This window comes from Chionomys nivalis, chromosome 26, assembly GCF_950005125.1.
Source record: "Chionomys nivalis chromosome 26, mChiNiv1.1, whole genome shotgun sequence".
NCBI lineage: Eukaryota > Metazoa > Chordata > Mammalia > Rodentia > Cricetidae > Chionomys > Chionomys nivalis.
This window is the reverse complement of record NC_080111.1, coordinates 15209160-15228400: the sequence shown is the minus strand read 5'-3', so window position 1 is coordinate 15228400 and position 19241 is coordinate 15209160. Positions and strand designations below refer to the sequence as shown.

Sequence of the window (19241 nt, the reverse complement as noted above, 5' to 3'; positions counted from 1 at the left end):
CTTTTCTAAAACCCTAAAACACATAACATAGACAGACACACATATAAAATATACTTGATTTTTAAGTTAAAACATTTTATTAAAGCCGTTTTCTAAGACTCTGGAGTTTATTATAAATAGCCTCCTGCCACATATGCCTACTAAGTTTGCAAGCAGGTGAGAACTAAGTGCTATAATAAACTAGGAGTGAAGGTAGCCACTAGATTAGAAAGATTTGGTATTAAAAAAAGGTGGTGAAAAACTGTGGTGCATCTGTGTTGAAATGACAGTCCATATTCTGCATTGAGTATTTTTATTGATTCTGTGGATTTTTCTACATCATGTAATCAGGTGCACATGCTTAGATGTGCACAAATGCAACAGACTAAGTAAGGTATCCTGCTGTATTACGCTGTTCTTTCTTCTTTCTTTGAGGCAGGGTCTCTCGCTGAACTTAGAGTTAGTCTGACACTAAGCTTCAGTGATCCTCCTGCTTCGGTCCCTGCAGTGCTAGTACTATAGATATGTACATACAGCTTTTGTGTGAGTGTGCTGGGACCCAAACTCAGGTCCTGGTGTTTGCGCAGCAGGCTTTCTCTTACACAAAGAGCCATCTCTCCAGACCCTCTACTTCTTTGTATAATGGGACTCACAGAAAACTTAAAATTACATATATAGCTCACATTCAATTTCTGTTGTATGCCACTGGTTTTAGAGCTGTAAGACAATTATGAGAGGGAGGAAATACATTTTACCTAACATGATAGGATTTCTAGGAATCCTATGCAAGTATTTAACTAATCAACTAGCGGATACACATACATTTAATGAGCGTCACATTATTAAGCCTTTCCTTTTACCTTAAAACTTCAACTAAAGCCGGGCGATGGTGGCGCACGCCTTTAATCCCAGCACTCGGGAGGCAGAGGCAGGCGGATCTCAGTGAGTTCGAGACCAGCCTGGTGTACAGAGCTAGTTCCAGGACAGGCTCCAAAACCACAGAGAAACCCTGTCTCGAACCCCCCCCCCCAAAAAAAAAAAACTTCAACTAAAACAAAAATTTTGACCAAGAAAGGGATGGAAATGCTAACTACAGCAATACTCCACCAAGATCCATACCATGAAGCTATAGTATATAAAAGGTTAAGAGATGGAGGCGGCTCAGTGGGTAAAGGCACTTACTTACTAAGCCTGACAACTTGAGTTCCATCCCCAGAACTCACATGGTCAGAGTTAAAAATAACTTCCATCCACCGTCCTCTGACCTTCACGTATGTACTGTGCTACTCTGCCCACAAAAGAAAACGTGACAATCAATCTCACCAACACGAGAAACAGGAAAGCCCATCGCATATTCAATTCATTCCCCAGCTGCTGTCAGGACAGTACGTCCGCATTCACCTGCCATTTAATTACACATCAGTACACAACTCCCTTCCTTCACAAGAAAAGTGACAAGAGTTTTGATGGCCGAAACGTTATGGCATGTGAAAACTCCCAATCTCTTCCTCCATGACAGGTAGCAGCTCCAGACCCCTAGCATCAGATAGGAGAAATAAAACCTCACTCTGAGACGAGGAAGAAATGAGAGACGGGGAGAAGAATGGGGCAAAACAGAACAGGGAGATTAAGGAGAAATCACCTAAGGTGATGAAAAGTCAGAGGCAGAGGAAATAAGATATGGGTAAGAAAATATGTAGAAAGAAAGCAGAAAAGCAGAAGGTGGCGTAAGATGAAAAAGAGAAAACCCATCTATTCTAAATACGAGGAAGCTAAGGCCCAGAAAGAGGTCAAGCAATTAGTCAGACGTCACTCACTTAAGGCATAGGTACAGAACATGACTCCCTCAGTTTCTCCAGTAATGTTTGGTTTTGTTTGTTTCGATTGCCAAGCTGAGAGCCAGAGAGGATGTGCTGGGGCGGAGGAGAGCGGCTGACCTGACACAGGGGTGAAGCTCAACAGATGAAGAGCAGGGAGACTCCACGGGGCAATGGCCGTGGGTGTAACAACTCTGTCTGGGCAAGGTTCACCTTACAAGTCCCCTTACATAACAGAGCAGCCGCTGGCTTTCCGGCCCACCTCAGTACTGTGTGTCACTGTTTTGATGAATAACTCACAGACTGTCCTGGCTGCAAAGGAACATGTACCGTGGACCCAACAGAGATAAGCTATGACAACACCCGGCACACACACGTACAGTTTCCCCCAAGACTGACCTGGTGACACTTTCCATCAGTTCGGTAGGAGTGCTTACCTAACTCTTAGGAAACCCTGGGTTCAATCCCCAGCAAGCAGTCAAATAAAGCAGGTGGAATGCTGCATGCCTGTAGTCTCAACACAGGTGAAGGGAAGGAGATGAGGAAGTCTGGCACCATCCTCAGGTACATAGGGGGTTAGTGAGGCCAGCCTGGGCTAAAGGAGATTCCTCTCCCCCACTCCCCCATTTAAAAGACAAACAGCTGAATCCTGAGAACTTTCCTTTGCACAGCATTTTTACGAATTTTTACTTCCTGGAACTGGTCTCCTTAGTTTGCCCAGGCCAGGCTCAAGCAAAACTCCCATCTCAACCTCTTAAGTGCTGGGACTATAGGGAAATGCTACTATGTTAGCTCTTTAGTGATTTTCAAAACAAAAAAAAAAGTGGGGCGCAGGATGTGGTGGTGCATACCTGCAACCCCAGCACTCAAGAGGTTGACTCAGGAAGGAGGTGAATCTGGGCTACACAGCAAGTTCAACAATAGTCTGTGCTATAAAATGAGACTGTCTCCGCGGAAAGGGTAGGAGGAAGGGACAGGAAGAAAGCCTCTAAGACTTTTTTTCAAAGATTTATTGATTATGTATACAGTGTTTTGCCTGTATGCCTGCCTTTAGGCCAGAAGAGGGCACCAGATCTCATTACAGATGGCTGTGAGCCACCATGTGGGTGCTGGGAATTGAACTCAGAACCTTTGGAAGAGCAGCCACTGAGTCATCTCTCCAGCACCTAAAACTTAACTTTTCAAAGAAACAAAGTTTAAAACAATGTCCAGAGAATCAGAATCCTGTTCCGATTCCACAGGTGATATATGATGCTAGGTAGCATATATACATTGTGTTGTTTTTTGCATTATTAACCCCAGAAGTACATGGGACAATGTAGAAGGCTTCTTTCTTCTTCCTCTCCTTTCCCCTGCCCTCCACCTCTTTTTCTTTATTTTAAAGACAAGGTCTCACTATATATAGTTTTGGCTGTCCTGGAACCCACTACATAAAACAGAGATCCACTTGCCCCTCTACTCCCCAAGCGCTGGGATTAAAGGCAGTCACCACCATGACTGCTGTCGTGTGCTTAAGCATGAATAAAGATTTATTTGAAACTTCAAATGATAAAATTTCAGCTAAGGAAATTGTATTAAGTTGACTCAACAGAAATTATTTCAGGCTACAAGCTAGTCTTCCTTTCAATTCAGAACAAAAATGACTGAACTCCCTCTAGTGTTCACACTGGAGAACAACAATCCTTTCCTTTCGTATTAACAAGAAACTAGAGAATATTGCATTTTGATTAGTAAAAAATTATCATGAGAATATTTTTAAATGGCAATTACAAAGAGCACCATAAACCCAAGGCAAATGTAGTGATGCATGCCCGTATGTTCACAATGAAGCTGGAGGAAGTACTGCCTTAAATTTGAGGTTAGACTAAACTACACAGTTGACACCACGTCTCAAAAAAGAGTGAGAATTCCATAACCTTCACTTCAATAATTCTATGGCTTCGAGATCACTCATGACAAAGTGACACATGAAAAAAGAACCACAGCTCACCTGAAATAAGGATTTCCTTATCCTGAAGAGATCGTCGATACTAAAGCAGTTTCTTCATACAGCTATAATTAGTCACAACTCCCTATTTAAACTATTAAAACAACCTGAAGAGACTGATGGAGAAATTCCTCTACCACTCTCAGGGCCATCCAACATCTGTCACCTGTGTATCAGGGAATAGCTGTATGGTACTCAGTTTCGGTGTTTCCTGATACTCTCTCTCAGTCTCTAGACTAAACAGAACAGCATCAACTGTGAATGTGTAAAAAGAACACAAAGCAGAAGCCAGAGGGTCCCCTGGGCTTTATGTGCCTCTGCAGTCATCTCTTTAGTTCCTAGTGTATTTGTTGTTTGAGTAAACTTTATATGAGAAGGTATTAGATACCTGGAGGAGTATTAAAATGATTCCCAAAGATTAAACAACTTCTTTCAAGACTCCTCATTTACATATAAAATGAACACATTCGGGGTTGAGGAGGTAGCTCAGTGGTAGGCATGATGAGGTCCTGGGTTTAACACCCAGTCTGGCAAAAATAAAATAAAGCACATTTTGCATTTTGCTTTGCTGTCTATTGGTGAATAAAAAAGTGATTGCTCAATATTTTCATCTACTATATTCAAGGGTTAATAAATTATTTCTTCTGTGGTGTGGAATACCCTTAGAAAATTACATGTCCATATCTCAATTTGGAAAGTTTGAACCATGTATGCCTCTGAACTCTAATCCTTCTTGACCAATGGTCTTGGTCATGCTTTCTCCTGATATTTTTGAGGAGTGGCCTGGCTGCAGCCTACAAGCATGTCTGCCCATTAAGAGAGGGAAGCTGGACAGTCCAATTAAGGATCAGAATTACGTTTTCTGGCTATAGTCTCTGGCCAATGCTACCATAAAATAAAGTCAGAAATAATGAAGAAAGCCTCTACCCAGGGGAAGCAAAGTGTGTGTGTGTGTGTGTGTGTGTGTGTATGGGGTGTAGGTGTGGATGTGGGGGGCTTGTAGGGTGTGGGAGGTGTGGATGTGTAGGGGGTGTTGTAGGGTGTGGGGATTGTGTGGGGAGTGTGGGTTTCATGTCCGTGGGAATGTGCGGTGTATGTGGGGGGTATGAGGGTACAGGGGGTGTGGGGGGAATGTGTGAGTGTAGGGGTGTGAGTGGGGTGTGTTTGTGGGCGGGTGTCCTTGTGAGGGTACAGGGGGTGTGGGGGGATGTGTGAGTGTAGGGGTGTGAGTGGGGTGTGTTTGTGGACGGGTGTCCTTGGCTCTTTCCTAGACACACAGCTTATTCACTATATAAAACTTTATTTCAATGTCCTTTAGCTCTTTCATCTCAACTCAGTCTGCACACCGGTGCACAGGAATGACATGCTAAGTAATGCTGTCATCCCATTTCACAAACAAGAAGTCCTGCAGAAACAGGTGAGATGGCATATCCCTTGATCCACCATTCAAGAGACTGAAGCGTCTTGAGTTAGGCCAGCCTGGACCACACAGTGAGTCCTGGCTAAAGAAAAAAAAAAGTATTGAGTTACAAGTCTCATTGTCAAATTTTAAAATATAATTTTTAAAGTTTGCTGGCCAAAGAAAACATTCCTGGACTCCTGAGAGGACTTTCCTGTCCCTGATGGTTCTCCACAACACTGTCATCTCGAGAGTCTCTGGACTCCCTGAAAAGCTGGTGACAATTTTGTTCCTATGACTTCTTTCACTATGTTCAAACAATTAAGTTTTTAAAATTTAAGAAATACTAGTAGTATCAGGAACCCTCCTTTTTCCACCTATTGAAATGAATTGCTGCTGTAGTATAGACTAAGAACTTAGAACCTGGAAATCCCATTAATAACCTTTCAGGTTTATGGTTTCTTGGGAAGGGGTATAGCAATTCTTTCAGATACAAAGTGCATTTGAACAGTAAACACAGGAGGAACTCAAAAGATAAATTTGTGAAGGGCACAAACAACTGATAAACATAACTATGTACTATCAGCGCGGAAGTACTGGTGCTAGCTACAGTGGAGAAGATGGGGATGACGTCAGACCACCTCCAGAGCCTGTTTGCAACCAGTTTGCTCTTCATTGTATCAGGTGGATCTTCTCATCTCAGAAGATCTGGATTAAAAGTTCATCTTCCCACTTCAGAGGATTTAATTAAAAATATTCCTCACAAGGGTTTTAGTTAAGGCCAGAAGTAGTCAAATTAACAACAAAGCATAGCCATTACATATATATGCTCAACCTGGCTTTACATATATGACAACAGTTCTTAAAATAAGTAGCACAGCACACACACACGCAAGCCTATCACTAAAGATGTGGATATGGAAATAAAACATTCACGGATCAAACAGTTCCTACTATAGGCCATTGCCTCTCAGCCTGGCCCCTGCATGCTAGAAAGTGTTACAGCATCAGAGTATCCGAAATACAAAATCTGTCTGCTTTTCTCTTTTCAGAGTTCCCGGAACCTTTTTTTTTTTTTTTTTTTTTTTTTTACACATAATCAACGTGCCTCAGAGAACTGGTGGCTAGCATCAGTGAGATCACCTCTTATCTGTGTCCTGCATGTCCTGAGCCACACCAAACAGACAGCTGCAAACAGACAGGACAACAGTGGGACGAGGGTCAGGGGGATGGAGGCCAGGTCATAGGAGTAGCGATTGGATTTGTCGCTTTTAATAATTTAAATTTGAGTGTTCCAATCTTTGCATATGGGGTCAGTAATTCTTTGGTAATTAAAAGACACACAGGGTCCCAGGCCTCCAACTACTAGATGTCAGCAGCACCCTCTCCGAAATTGTGACAAAAAAAAATATCTGATCACTTTGGAAGTCCTCTATCGGCAACTACTCCTTTGGGAATCACCAGCATTGTTCATCCATGTATTTAGTTAGTTCTGTTTATTCTGTTGGTTCGTTAGCTTTGAGACAGGCTTTTACAATTCAGCCCGGGCAGAATTCACGAGGCAGCCTAGGCTGGCCTCTAGGAGGACAAAACTATCCTTCGAATAACCCCAAGACCTATCCACAGTCAGTACTTAACCAATAACTGTTGGGGTTGGTTGGGGTTGGAGCCCTGCCATAAGGGAGCTCATGATTCAGAAGGGAACACAAGAAAGCACACGAATGATTGAATCTAATTTCTCACTGACATCAACAGTTCTTTGAGTCTCCCATTCCAACGAGCTCAATCAATCGTCCTCCACTCTTCAGCTCTTCGTCAACAGGACAGATCTAATTCACATTCCAGCCACAAACAGGCGGGATGAGATTGAAAGGGTCAGAAGACACCGACGACGACATGAAATGGCCGTAAAGGTGAAACTAACAGCCTGCGCGCGCTCAGGTGCTCTCCCCAGAGTATTCCTTTCCTCCAACTTGGCGTGCAACACTATTCAATCACATTTACATCTCAGCAAAATCTCTTTAACATGAATGCTGTGTTTGAGTCAGCTCTTAAGGTTGTGATAAATCAATGAACCATTATCAGTTCCTCTTTGCCACTGAAAGAATTCTTCCTTTTTCAAAAATTTATTTTTATTATTCTTAAATTATGTGCATATGGACTGTGAGGTTACAGGTACTTGTGAGCCGTCTGACAGGAGCACTGGGAACCCAGTGTGGTTCTGAGAAGAGAGCTCAGCACGCTAAACCACTGGATCATCAATGCCTAAGAGCACTCCTGCAATTTAATTAAGTCATACACAACACTTATGAGGCAAAAAATTAATTCATTACTCTTATATGAATGATCACGTGTCTTCTCCCTTAACCCCCCCCCTCCCGCCCTAGATAGGATCTCTTTTTGTAGCATTGGCTGTCCTGGAACTAACTCTGTAGACAAGACTGGCCTCAAACTCAAAGACGCCTTGGCCTCTACATTTTGAGTGGTAGGATTAAAGGCATGTGCCACCACTGACCTGGTGAATAAGATTTTAGCTATTTCCAAAAACTTGAAAAGTAAAAAATATATTCATTCTACCACTGACATTAAAAATATAATTTAGAGAGGTGTTTTCCAGAATGACAGTATAATTGAAATTTATATACTGGTGATAACATGGGCAAAATACGGGCCAGGTATGTCACTCAGTGGTAGAATGGTTGCCTAGCATGCCCAAGGCACTAGGTTTAACACACACACACACACGAAAACCACAACAGTCTTTGTACACTTGGCTGTGTTTTTAATCCTCCTCCTCTACAGTTACATTTTTATTAATAGTACCAACACTTTCCTTACACTACACGTATAATAAAGAATAATATTAAGAACCTGAACTAATTTGATATACAAGTGAAGTTTAGATTAATAGTGTTACATGATATCTGTAAAATGGCTAACAATACCCCCCATTTCAACAGGTAGAGAAGGTGCAGAAATAACTGTTGTTTTCTCACATCCTATGTGCCCTCCCCCATACATATTTACATATATCTCCCCAAACAGAACAATGCCTCCCCCCACCAACTATTACTTGGTTCTCCAAAGACCTTCCTTCAGTCATCAAAATCTTTGTGCCTGCTAGAAACCCCAAGAGCAAACTGCACATCTTTGCACAGCAGGGTCACTGGCAATACTTCATAAATGTGTATACTTCTTTGGAGGCTTGTACTCCTCTAAACCTAACTCAAATGCAAAGGAACACTAGTGAGGTCAAAGCTATAGCAATCCCTTTGAGACAGCATCCTAATGCGCAGCCACTGTAAAATCCAGACATGGGTAGCTCTACTAGAAAGGTGGCTTCACACATGGTATCAATCACCACTTAATGACTCCTGCAGGTGGGAGAGACCTTCAGGGACTGTTAGCAGCACAGTAATCTTAAGGCACAAATAAGCATTGAGTCAGCAGTTTGTTTAGTTGACAGCACAGAAGCAATCAAAACTCCGTGTCCCCTTGATACACATTCATTTCTTTTTCCAAATATCTCCAATTTTTTTCTGCCTTTTGATCTCAGAACCCCAGCATCCAAGAGGAAAGTCTGCTACCTCTCCCTCCAGATGGAGCTGTAAGAGCAAGTTGTCAAAGGTGGGCTCAACAAGGGAGCAGCAGGTCCAAGAGCAACAAGTTGGTGAAGCACCATGGATGTAGCAACTTCAAGGCCTTCCACTCCCTGACAGGTTCCACACACACCATTCTCTGTGGGCTAGGATCAAGCAGTAACCCTGGCAGACAAGCCACCTGCACTCACTTTTGTGTTCTTATGCTAGCAGAAGGGACGGCAACAAGAACAGTAAGTCTCATACTAGGACAGTTAGAAAAAGGAAATGAGGGAGGGAGGGAGGGAGGGAGGGAGGGAGGGAGGGAGGGAGGGAGGGAGGGAGGGAGGGAGGGAGGGAGGGAGGGAGGGGAGAGGCTGCTTTAGGTGAAGGCCCTGGAAAGACCAAAGTAAGAAGACATATGGCAGGGTATTTTAAAGCACAAGTCCACGAAGGCTGCCACCTGAAAATAAAGACCCAAGGGAAACACAGGGACAAGCTCTGGTCACATGACTATCCTGTAAAAGAGACAAGATTAATTCTGTAGAACCAGGCCCTGACGCTGTTTTCTTCAATTTGGCCACCCTTTGAATTACTTCAGAAAGAAAGCAAGAATGAAGCACGCGGTGACTGCAATGCTCAGCTGATAAAATCTGAGAATCAGCAGAAATGTTAGCAGTTACACAAGACTGAACAAAAATCTCCAGTTAAAATCTGAGAATCATTTCCTAAGGGCTTTCTTTCCGCTCTTCCTTGTAAAATATTCCTGTGAGTAGACACCCTGCGAAGTTCACACAGCAGCACACCTATCCTTCCATGATGCTATCAGGGGTTGGAGTGTGTCCTCCAAAACAGGAAATCTAAGTTCTGAGTTCTAGGTGTTAACCTTAACTCAGTCAGAAGACTTTTACAGATAATCAAGACAAAATGATGTCCCAGGGAATCCAACACCCGCTTCTGACTTCCACAGGCACCAGGCACACACATGGTGTATACACATACATGCAGAAAAAACACACATACACATAAAATAAAAAATCTTTTAAAAATACAGATTAGGTTTTCAGTGGAGAAAAATCTGACAAACACAACCTCAGCCTGGTGATCAAGGCCATGGCCATTATTAAGTCAAATTATGGTACTTTACTCTCCATGGTCTTCCTCTTAATAAGTCGTAACCTAGTCCTATCATGAGAAAACTGTAAGGCAAACTCTAACAATGAAACATCCTACAAAAGACTGACTAGCTCTCTAAAGGTGCTGAGGTCAGCCAGATGTGGTGTGCACTCCTGCAGCCCCAGCTATTTGACATGAAGATCACGGAAGCCCACTGAGCTCAAGACCAACCTAGTTAGACAGCTCCTGTCCAGTCCTCATCTCAACAATGGTAATAACAAACTGAAATTGTCAAGGTCTTTGAAAATGTCAGAGGATGAAGTGATCCCTACAACGCTGAGGGCTGCACCAAAGGCAATCATAACAGACATGCTAACAGCCTCGGGAATCCCATGTTCCCAGAAGAGGAACAGAACCTAGTGCCAGCTAGTCACCTCAACTTTATGAGGACAGTGCAACAGAGGATTCTCCACAGAGGGAGAAGCCTCAGGGACTACTAACAGGCACCTGGATTCTCTGGTTTTCAAGCCCTCTGGCCTCAGACTCTGGCGACATACCTGTTTCCTATTCAGGTGCGAGAACAAACAAGTCAGGAGTGGGGCAGGTATTTCCCAGGTGTTCCAATTAGTTCCTAACCCTGCCTGGTCTGAGGGCGCACACACACCACGTCATAAACAAGACACTTCAGAAATAAAGAAAAAATAGTTAGTTAAACACTTTAAAAAGGGATGAAGTAGGAGGAGCGAGAAAGAATCAGAAGGGAAAAAGAAAAACACAGAAAGTTTAAAAAAAAACAAAAACTAGTTAACCTCTCAAAAGTAACAATTCCAAAAACTAGAGAGAAAATGAGCAAAGAATTAGGACAAGGGCCCCAGCAGAGGAAAGATGAGCGACACTCAGGACAGTTGGATAGTGTCCTCAGAAATGGAAGCCAGCATACACTGTTCACGCCAGAGTATTTACGTCATGTGTAGTGAATAGTAAAATCACTGCACACGCTTAGTTGTGAACAATATTTGGTTATGAAAATATAAGTAGAGGAAATTGAGAAAATATTGGACAGCTTCATTGAGAAGTTGTCACCCTGACACAGTTCATGGCCTCACACCAGAGGGTGTATAGTCCACTTTCAGGGTGGGCCTTCCCACACCAATTAAAGCAACCAAGACAACCCCACGGACTCCCCCACAGCCAGCCTGAGGCAGACAGTCCTTCATGGAGATGCTCACATTGACACAAGAAGGTTAAGAGTCCAGGAAGAAATTCTATGCAAGCACACAAAATGTTTTTTTAAAATATAAAACAATCCTTCAAATAAACACTTGCACATTAAAAAATATAAACACAGCACTCTCTCCAAGATATTTCTCTTGCTTTTCACTTCCAATCTCCCAAACTGAATCCCATTCCTGATCCCCAATACCCTGTTTAGAAAACTCTGCTTTGTATCTAAGATAACTAGCTCATTTCCCCAACTACACTGCAAGATACTCTCAGACAAAAGAAGCAACTTCCCCTTGCCCAGTGACTCTCAACCCTGGCATCTAGTCCAGCTGGAGTTCTCAGCCTGCACCTGGCCTCTCGACTTCTATGTAGATATGGTCTAACATATGGTCTAACATATACCCTCATCTACTCATCAGAACTAGCCAAGCAGCTCTCCAAAGAGACAACTGAGTCAACTAGGTAGCAAAAGTATGCATGAGAAAATGCCATAGTGAAATCAGTTATTTTGCACAATAAATATATGCTCATACATTTTAAGTGTAGTCATAGTTTTGAATATATTTCTTTTTATTAAAGGTTCTTAGGTCATTTATTCTATTATATGGAGTAAAACTCCATCACAGGGACCTTACCTGCACATGTAGGTACTGAGCAAGGCAAACGATACAGTGAAGAAGTACCAGTTAAAGACAAGACTGTTTATTGAGCATGTGAATACACGCTCCACTGTATTGCGGTCTCAGCTGGGTACCCACGTAATGGAACAAAGATTCACTCCATCCAGTGCTGACCTTTACTCCTTCTGCACAGTGGGGACCCAGAAAAGAAGGGGCTATAGTATATACCCTCAGCTCAGGGACAGTCAAATTTACTTCAAGGCAGCAGCACCGTGGCTACTCAGAGCCTGTCTCAAACAGTCCAACAATGATTTCCTCCTTCCCACCTCCCGTATTTGAATTCACAGGTCCCATTTCTTGAAAAACAGCTTTCATCTGGCCCAGTCTCCGCCCAGTGGTCGGGAGGCAGGGAACATCAACTCGTTCCAGAGCAGGTACGAGCAGGCATGGTGACCTCTTCAACGCCACTACTTTCCCAGCTGGTTTTCTCTCCCTGGTTCAATCATTGCACACACAAATGCTTTAGAGAAACCTAAGGTTCCACAGCAGATGCATGCTTGCTATTACCATTTATAAATGCTGGCATTAAGAAGTTTCTTTATTCTATCGAATGCAAATAAAAACAGATTCCTAAAATTGATTAGAGATGTCAAATAAATGCTTACGAATTGTAAATCCTCAGGCAGTGTGGCCAGGAATGCAAGGGCAATGGAGGGTGGCGACTGCCATGGCCTTCCGGAAACCTCTTAGCTTCAGGATTCTCACATAGAAAACAGGGCTATTATCTCTGCCTAGCAGGATTGTTGTGACTCCTAAGACACAAAGTATAAAGTTCTTAGTACAATGACTCCCAAAGAAGGTGCTCAATCAAGAGATTACAGTAGCAATCACAAGTTTTTATAGACACTAAGACATAGCCTTAGAAGAGACGAAGAAGTAGGCATCTCTACCGCCTGAAGGACTACGCTTAGTGGACAGAGCATACTGAAACCCCACATTCCGGTCATGCCGGTGTGAGCCATTAGAAAATCCTACAACTGAAAAATCAATACTTCCTAATAAGCCCGAAATACATAGTAAATTACAGTTTCTTTTAAGTCATCCGTCATATTTAGTTGGATGCTATGGCTATAGTGTCAAACAGGTGCCTCTTATTCACTGAAAACAAGGGCAAGAAATTTTAAAGAGACAATGTGTAGATAGACGCTTTGGTATGTTTAAAAAGGAAAATAAAGACTAACGCCATCACTTTAAACAGAAGGCTTATCTCCACAGACACTTCATGGAGCCCAGACATTCCTGACTTACAGTCACTTCATTTCATAAAGACCACAAGTTTACACAGTCAACCTCTAGAGACAAAATGTAGCACAACTCCAGGAGTACCGATCCAAGCTTCAATTCCTATTAACTGCTGACATAGCGGGAAATCATCAGATCACAATTCATTTCGATCCTCATCAATGAACTTTTTGTTTGAAATTTTGTTAACTTTTTATTTTTTTAAAAAAAGGCAAGGTGGGACACATGGGAGAAACCATTGTACTATAGGCTTAAAACCAGGTACTTAAATATTCTTTTTTTAAAGTATTTATTTATTTATTTATATATACAGTATTCTACCTGTGTGTATGCCTGCAGCCTAGAAGAGGGCACCAGACCTCAATACAGATGGTTGTGAGCCACCATGTGGTTGCTGGGAATTGAACTCAGGACCTTTGGAAGAGCAGGCAATGCTCTTAACTGGAGCCATCTTTCCAGCCCCTTAAATATTCTTGAGTCAACTATTTCTTCCGTTACATTTCAGAAATAGCTAAAAGCAAAAATTCAAACAGCCACTAAAGCTACTTGGTACCACACACCTACTTTCTCTTCCTGGACCAATCTTATAACTTCTGAAGGATGCTTTTCCCACCTGAAGCTCGTCTTCTTTTTCTAATAAAGAAGACTAATGTAAACCGGGTGGTGGTAGTGCACACCTTTAATCCCAGCACTCGGACCTCTGTGAATTTCAAGGCCAGTCTGGACTACAAGAGCTAGTTCCAGGACAGGCTCCAAAGGTACAGAGAAACCCTGTCTCAAAAACAACAACAAAGACTAACGTAACCACTAAGATCAAATACTTTTTTCAATCTAGAATCTTCTTGTTGAAATCTGCTCTTTAATCATCTTCCGTAAACTTTACAATTCTTGCCTCTTTAGGCCCCCACTAAATACTTTAACTATTACTTCAAAAATAATGAGAGAATACTTCAAGCCTTAAAAATCCCCCAAGGCACTGAAGTTACAGCAAGTGCCTCTGCTCCCTGCCAGCACTCCCTGTCCATCCCCTCTGAGGTAGAAGCACGTGCAGTTGACAGATCCTGTCTCCATACACCCACTCCACAGGTATCAGCCCAACCTGCCACCAATTTGAGTCTCCTACTTTCTCACTATGCTCTACCCTCAAGGACTAACGCCCCAGAACTTGGACTCAATGTTACTTCTTTTAGGTCAATGTCTACAGAAAGCAAAAGAGGCAAAGGGGCTTTGCCTACCCAGACTGTTAGAAAGGTTAAGACGACCAAGTTATTCACCCTAACAACTACAAAAAATCCACAGCTGAGTCCAGAGAAATCCCAAAGCACACAGTGCACAGAGTAACAGATGTCATCCCGTGCGAAGGGGGTTAATGCTTGAAGCAGAAGCTAATCAAAATACAAGGAGGTGGGACACGGGTATCTGGGGAGGAAAAACTCGAAAACTCAGAACTAAGATGAAAACTAAGAATCACTGTATATTCTAGAACAGGAAAGATAGGAGCTGAAAACAACTAAGAATTTATAAACCATTAACACTTTATCTACACTTCTGGTTGACACAAATGAAAACTTGAGACAATACACATATTACTAAGCATTACACGAGGCTAAGGAAATCTGGTGTAAGACGCAAGTGACATGAAATGAAATAGTCAGTGGTATTTAATTTAGTCTTCAGTTACAGCTAATAAATCTGCTAGAGAAGTGAGGGCTTTAAAGGAGAAACTGGATAAAGGCTGGGTGAGAACAGGGCCCACTGGCTGCCAATGCCCACCAGGTCTGTTCTTTTGAAGGCAGCCAAGAGACAAAACCTACACCAGACAGCTCACAAAGTGTGTGTCATGAGAGATAAGTACCAAACTACACAATTCTAAGCTCCAAGAGTAAGAAAAAGTGCCACCCTGCAAACAATTTTTAAAAGCTCATGTTCTCAGAGCTGTTATCCCCCACCACACCACCTCTCTCAGCAGTGACCCAAATTCAAAAGGAATTAGCAATCAAATAGTACCTTGGCTTTGTGCAGAGGTAAAATGGAGGTCAGAGGAGCTGACAACAGAACCGTGTTGATAGGCTATACAAGCTAGAATTCTTTCTCTCCTCATTTCTTAGTGACATCATTAACACCTAAGTTCACATGTTTAAAAAAAATTGCTGAAAGTTAATATCCAAAGGCTTTCAATTTCAAGGAAAAGGTCTTTGGGCCTGTAAGATGGCTCAGCAAGGCACTTGCCAGCAAGGTCCACAGCCTGAGTTTGGTCCCTAGGAGCCCACAGGGTGGATTAACACTGAATACAGGTACACAAATAAGCCAATGTAAATGGTTGTTTAAAACAAGACTCAGCTGTAATCAATGATCAAATTAAAACCTGTTCATGTTGCCCTGAGTCACATCACAAGGTTACAAGGTAACACAGTTCATCGCCTAACACATTCTTCGTTGGTTTGTTTTGAGATAAAGTCTCACTATGTATCCCAGGCTACCTGAGCCTGGAACTGGTGCTCCTTCTGCCTCAGGATCACAGAGTGCGGGGATTACAGCTGTGGCAATCTCCATAGGCTTTCTTCTTTTCTTTCTCCCGTCCTCTATCTCCTTCCAGACTGAGGAGAGCATCAACTCAAGCTTCCAGCCATAAATGAACAGGGGGAGGTGAGGGTAGCAGACGAGAATGGCAGGGCAGTATTCTGGCCAGCTCACTACTGTATCCAGGTTGTTACCAGCACTTGGGAAACCCCTACTGATTTCATGTGCTTCCCAAGAGTGAGCGATTTTCCCTCATATAAATGTGGAAAGTGCTTAGTTATTAAAGTATACTGCTGGGGCTGGAGATGGCTCAGTAGCTAAAAAAGCTTGCTTTACAACCATGAAGATCGGGATTGAGATCCCAGCACCACTGGTCTCTCACACACCTATTAGCCTTGGGGGAGGGGGACAGGCTGGGGGGGGCGGGCAGGCGGGGGAGTGGAGGCAGCAGACTTGGGGCTTACCAGTGTAACTGAAAACATGACCTCCAGGAGACACCCTGTCCCAAAAGAATATGACATAAGGTAACACGTGACTCCTTTCTCTGTTTACACTCACACAAGTGCACACATTCACCTATGGCCATGATAGGGGAGACAGATGCCATCAACTGTTAGCAAGGCGAATAAGAAAATTTATTCAAATACTTTATTACAAGAGACTTGTGATATAACTCAGTTGGTAGAGAACTTGCCTTGTATGCACAAAGCCCTGGGTTCAAGTCCCAAAACCTCCTAAATTAACCATGGTAGCATATAATGCAAAGTTCAAAGCCTGAGTTACCTATACAAGACTGTCCCCCAAAACTATTATCCTCAAGGTATCACCAGAGAGCAGTCACCCCACACTGTATCTTTAAGCTCTTCCAATGTTTACTGAGACATAATTTTTATAGAATTCAGGCAACCGCAGGCCCGACTACAAAACTATTTCACCATGAAGGCAAGCCATAGGTCCAGAGATCCTGCATCTAAGTCAAAAGTATTAATTTAGCAAGGAAGGGAAGCAGAGACAGCTAAAGCAAAGTTCCAAAAATACTCGTACAACATCGCCTACCAACTGAAAAGAGCAGGTACAGGTCCTACAGCCCCTACGCCCAAAGACACAAAAAGTGACAGTCCCTGGGGTAAGTAGAAAGGATTTAAATTAAAAGACACAAAGACTTAAGATTTAAAAACTTGTCGACAGACTGCTAGGCAGCCCAGTCTACCTCCTGGCAAGAATGATTCCAGTTCAATGTTCCAGGTCTGATGTATATTATGCATTCAATACTGAAGAGAAGAGCTGTTCACACAGTGACCTGTGCTATATTTAAGTTGAATATTAATATTTAAACACTACAAAATGTCCACGGTAATGTTCATTGGCCTAACTTAACCTTAGACCACCTCTGACCCGCAGCAGCACCACTATTACCCATCCGTGGCATGCCATCCAAGAAAATGTGATGAACTCATCATTTAGGGAAGATCCATGGACTCCCAGTGACCTACAAGGACAAACTGCTTGCTGCTTCCTATGTTCAACCAGCCCCACCAAAGGTCTTCTAAAAAGCCAGCCTCTGTACTTGGTAATGAACAGCTACTGGAGTCTTGACACAGCAGAGATTCTGTGCCCAGTGCAGGATATGGACCAATCAATAAACCAAATTCACAATTTCAAGTGATGAGAGCAAGCATACAGTTATACAAGAAACAAAGCCCCGGGTACCCTGTTATCCACTTCTTAACTGCACTTGGCCCCTTCAGGGGCTTTCAAAGGCTCCCATTCCCAGAGTCTCTAAGTACAGGACTTCTCTGTTGAATCTCAACTGTGCCAAATACGAAAGTGGAACCAACCATTTCATTTCTAGCGTCCCACGGCTATGCCTGCTACCACTTCAACAAGAAGATCCTTGGGTCCGATAAAACACAACCAAGAATACATTTAACTGGGAAGAAGAAGCCACCCACAGCGCCCGACACTCACGTAGCTTTGTTCTTTTTAATTCCGGTTGGGTCTGGCCAGCTGGTGGCCACTCCATCGGTGCTGTGAACGTGCTCAGTGGGCAGGGCAGCCCAACAAGGGCTAACAACACCTGTCTCCTCCTCCGCCTGGTGGCTGGCTGTGCTAACCCAGTCACCTGCCACACTTCCCTGTCTTAAGCCAGTGAAAACAATCAACGTCAGATCGACGCATACTCTAAATAACTGGCAAATGATCCCAAAATAGATTTCAAAATTGAACGTGTATTAGCAAAATACTGTTAATTAGTGAGCCGAGATTCAGTAGCAACCTAACTTGGATCCCTACTGTTGGGCAAAACAGCTTTAGCACCGAAGCAGGAGACTCGGTTTCAATTTTTAATTTCTTAAAGTCTCAGATATGCATTAAAAATACGTGTGGCCGCTTGTTCAGTAATCCCAGAGCCTCTCCAAGTATCCAGCGTTCCAGTACTTTCTGAAAGCGAGGGCGATCTTGCTAGTCTCATTTTGCATAATTACGTCTTCGAAAAGCCATCCTAAATTTGAATGAAAATAATTTTCTTATGCTGGGGGTGGATCCGCGGCGCTCAAAACTGGGCCGCGGAGCTCCGGCTCCCACACCAATCAGGACCTTTCCAGGGCCCCCAGGGTCGAGGGCAGCAGGCTACTCACATCTGAACCTGGTCCACGGCCTGCAGGAGCCAGAAGCGGGCGAGTCAACCGCCTGGGGGAATAACAGCACCTCGCCAGCCCCGGCAGGGGGATGGCCGCGATCGCGAGCCGGTGCCCCCTCCCCCAGGCCCGGGGGGGGGGGCGCAGACACGACCTCGGCGGCCATCCCCCTGCCGCGCCGCGCTGGGCCCCGAGGACCGCTGCTAAAGTGGTAGTGGGGGGTGTCCCCTCAGACGCCCGCGCGTCCTCAGGAAGCGCTGCAGCGGCTACGTGGCCCACGCGAGGCGAGGCCGCGAGAGGGGAAGCAGCCCCCGAGAACCCCCGGTGCTGTCCCCGGCCCGCTTACCTGCGGCACCGCGCGCGGCAATCACTCGTCGGATGGTCGCTCGCCCCGGGCGGGTGGCGGCGAGAAGCGGGCGAGCAGGGGGCGGGGCCGCCGCCTCGGGAGCCACGGGCCACAGCCGAGCCCGCCGGGCCTCATGAATGGGACGCGGCCGCGGCGGCGGCCGAGCTGGCGGTGGGCTGCGCGCACGCCCCGCCCCGCCCACGTGACTCAAGCTCCGCCTCCATCGCAGGACGCGCGCCGCGGGCCCCGGGCCCCGCCGGGAGAGAGCAGCTCGTCATTGGCGCGGGCCACGGAAGAGTCATTTTAGAAGTTTCCTCTGGTCCCTATGGCAACCTCGCGGCGCTGCGCGGGGTTTCAGAGCCCAGCAGCCAAAAAGAGTGCAACACGGTCCGTTGCATGATGGTGTGGAAACGCTATGCCCATGTAACACGAGTGCACGTAGATCTGATCACTGCAGAGCCTGTATCTTTGCCTATTTCCCCTCCAGGCTCAGTTATAAGACCTCCTATTTAAAAGTGCACTTTACAAAACGGCTGCCGCAGTGACTATTAGGGGTGTCTGCTGCCTTTTATCTTGTTTTTCTGCAGTCGGTTATTTCGTTGAAAGTAGAGATGGGAGCCTGTGCCAACACTACCAAATGTCTGTTAATTTCTCCGTGCGCACGGTGAGCACATTCATGCAGTCTCGGGGCCATAGAGACATACATTTATACAAACT

The 19241-nt window shown here is 44.3% G+C and overlaps 1 protein-coding gene across 2 annotated transcripts in view; it reads right to left on the bottom strand.

Moving 5' to 3' along the window:
• Lpin2 (lipin 2) overlaps window positions 1-18708 on the bottom strand; it is a 70427-nt gene extending 51719 nt beyond the window's left edge. The window contains exon 1 of one of the 2 annotated variants that reach the window (XM_057758497.1): window positions 18525-18708. The gene's annotated coding sequence lies outside the window, so the exon portion shown is untranslated. Of the gene's footprint in view, window positions 1-17510; window positions 17558-18524 lie in introns of those variants that run through there. The other variant, XM_057758498.1, reaches the window with a different exon arrangement.
• Between the last annotated feature and the right edge of the window lie 533 nt (window positions 18709-19241).